Source organism: Tasmannia lanceolata, unplaced genomic scaffold, assembly GCF_043159265.1.
Source record: "Tasmannia lanceolata isolate RefF3 unplaced genomic scaffold, GAP_Taslan_0.1 ptg000015l, whole genome shotgun sequence".
In the NCBI taxonomy this organism is placed as follows: Eukaryota; Viridiplantae; Streptophyta; class Magnoliopsida; order Canellales; family Winteraceae; genus Tasmannia; species Tasmannia lanceolata.
Genome location: NW_027518692.1, coordinates 16,296,371 through 16,299,599, shown reverse-complemented (window position 1 = coordinate 16,299,599; position 3,229 = coordinate 16,296,371). Strand labels below are relative to the sequence as shown.

General features: G+C 35.8%; 1 long non-coding RNA gene across 1 annotated transcript; it reads left to right on the top strand.

Moving 5' to 3' along the window:
- The first annotated feature begins 1,000 nt into the window (after positions 1-1,000).
- Positions 1,001-2,937, top strand: LOC143847585 (uncharacterized). Its single transcript, XR_013235118.1, has 3 exons — positions 1,001-1,149; positions 2,430-2,538; positions 2,619-2,937. It is a non-coding gene; the product is annotated as an uncharacterized LOC143847585 (long non-coding RNA).
- The last annotated feature ends 292 nt before the right edge of the window (positions 2,938-3,229 follow it).

Sequence of the window (3,229 nt, the reverse complement as noted above, 5' to 3'; positions counted from 1 at the left end):
CTAGTATACCCCCGGCCCGATAACTCGTCTAACATGGAGCATTGCTTTTCTGACCTTCCATTTCTACCAACTTAGTTATACTATTTTTAGGCGACATCTTCACAACAGAGCCCTTGGACCCTTATGTCCCGTGATTTCTCATTTAGGGCGCATCTCATGCTATATCATTCCCATTGTTGAATATATAAATGCATTTGATCGGTTAACAATTGGTAAGGGCAGTGGTGTGTGGCACTGTTATAGGGGAAGCATGTTGTTTATGGAATTTCCCACTCTTTGTAGGGATCTAGGATATTGAGGGGAGTGGTGTTTCGATGGATCTGTTAAGGTAGGCTTGACTGCTAGAGCAAATTTACACAGCTTAGGTTGGTGTTGATCTTAGGGCATGAGGGTAGGAGATTAATTTGGTTCTGTAGTCTGCTAAATTGGATTGATCAAGGATGACACATTTCTATATTAAAAAAATAAGATGACACATTTCCATGTCAAATGAATATTGGATGATTGCGAATTTTTTGGCTGAGAAATTGGATGTTTTGATTAGAAAATTGAATAATGAACAGCAGAAAATAGAAAAAAAAAATATCATGTTTATTATAACATATAATGAACTGCATATTATAAAATCACATTTTGTAGTTGCCACCAGAGCACTTATTATGATGATGGGTCTAATCCTAACTTGTCACCAGTAACCTAAAACATACACTTAAAAGCCATATAAAGCTATGCACACTTCTTTTCTCTCTAACTATTATAGAAGGTGGAGTCCCTTAGTTACACTTCAAAGTAATTATTATAGTTACCACCGGATCACTCATTATGATAGGCCTCATTCAAACTTGTGATTAGTAACCTAAAACGTACACATAAAAGCTATGTAAAGATATTGATGAGGATCAACAGCTTCATAGTGAATTATTTGATGAAACTCTGGTTTTCATTCTCAGTGCTTGTAAGTTTTTTGTCCTTCAGAGCTCATATATTTGTTCGATTAACTAAAACAAGTTTTGATATGCAGGAATTATTGGATTTGGGTGAAGCAGTTGGAACTCACAGCCGAGGTCTTTCCGCAGAACTCATTTCTTCACTTCCAATCTCGAAGTACAAATATAGTTTCTTTTCCAGAAAAAAGACTCGACATGAACGGTAACTTGTGGGCTTCACATGTGCTTTCTTCATTTAAGTTGACCTTGCGAAGTACGCCTGAAAAAATATAATAATGTTTTGAGATCCCTATCTCAGTATTCTATCCATGAAATTTATCCATTGTATACTTTAACTTACGGGTATCTAATAAACCATCTTTTGGATAGATTTTCATATAGACATTGTTTTCAGTAATAACATCCATCATACAATAAAAATTCAATACCATAAAAATGAATCGAAATCCATTTAAAAAAAATTGAAATGAAATCCCGAAAGAACAAGGTAAAATGTGTTTCTGTATTTATTCTTGATGCATAACATACGTTGCTGCCATAGGTTGCATCTGTCGGACTACATGCTTGCAGAAAATTGCTTGTTATTGATATGCGGAATTTAAACTAGGCAAGAAATCATCTGAAGGAAAGTGAAAAATCTGGCAGCTGGTGTTGAAAACTTGCCTCTCCGACGAAAATTGCTATAGCAGGCAATTGATTGTTTATTGATAAGAAACTGTCCTGGATTCATTGTCTACGTGCTTTCGCACATGAAAGAAAACTCTTCTAGTTAATGCATAACAGTTTGTATATGTAATGGGTTTCAATCGTTCTGTCGACTAAAATTTTTAAATACATACTATAAATTTAGAAGGGTTAATAAATCACTGGCAGTTAAGTGTGTCCATCAACTTATTTTAATATCCTTACACAGAAGTTTTAATCTTGCAGTTCCACCGGGGTGGTGATCTGAGGCAGATTATTTGATTATTTGTTTCTGTAAAGTGGTGCATTCTTTACGAATCTTGTTTTCATTTCCCTACCTTTAATCTGCCTTGAACTTATTTCACTTTTCTTTCTTTTTTGACAACTTTTTAGTCGTTTGTACCTTATTTTTTTCTTTCTAATAAAGGTTTTATTCATTGAAAAGTATATGAACAACAGAACTGCTACCCAACAAAGCACACATGGAATTCTTTTAAAAATTCCATCAACCAGCTTTGGTATTGCATGTCTATTACATCTGCTCTGTAAACACATTTTCTCCTGCAATTGATTTGTTGTTTCCCTATTTCTATTCTTTCATACTTTTCGCTGGAAATGTCAGTATTCTTCTGCTCTTTAGTAATTATATGTTTAGAAAGTTTAGCATGTCCAATGATGCCTAATTTTCTTTTGAAATGACCAACGAGCCTAATCTAACCCAGGATCCTGCAAAAATTATGCTTTCGTGGTTCTGGGACAATCACGTATAAGAATTTTCTGCTCTGTTCTTGGTAACAGGTGTGTGATTTGCCAGATGGACTATAAAAGAGGGGACCGGCAAATAACTCTCCCGTGTAAGCACATCTATCATGCCACCTGTGTGAGCAGATGGCTTAGCATCAACAAGGTTAGCTTAAGGATTTACTTAAATCTATAAAACATCTCTTAATTCTTATGCCATCCCTTATGTTATCTCCTTTCTTTCAGGCATGTCCAGTTTGCAACACTGAAGTATTCAATGAGGAACCCAAGCATTAACTTCTCGGTGAGCCCTCTCTTGGTCTGTTTCCATGGCTCGGATGGTTGTTTGGTTTTCCACACGGGACCTTAACGTGAATTTGAAAGATTTTTTTTCTTCCTTTTCTCTCACACGTTTTCTTTAATAAATGAACCTTCTAGGTTTAATTACTGAATGTAATGAACAGTTGGAATCACCTTTGCTCCCTTTGTCTTGTTCTGGAGGCTGGGATTTTTCTCATTAGTTCCTCTTGTCTTTCATCCAATTGAAAGCTTATACAATTTGTCATGCGGCCTCTGGCCTTAAGCTGATTGTGATGTTCCTTTCACACCGTCCGTTTCCTTTCTTGGGAGTTGGGAGAGCAACCTAAAATTACAGGTGTGTAAAGCTTTATTGTGTCATATGCATGGATGGGTTGGTGATCTTTCTTGAAAATCATACAAAAACATGAACATGTTGGATATAGTTATTTATTCCCTATATTTTTTGTTGTTTCATGAGTCTCTTGTTATGCACCTAACCAATATGCTAAAAGCCTTACAACTGATTGGAACACTTTTTGCTAGGCCCTTAGACGTCA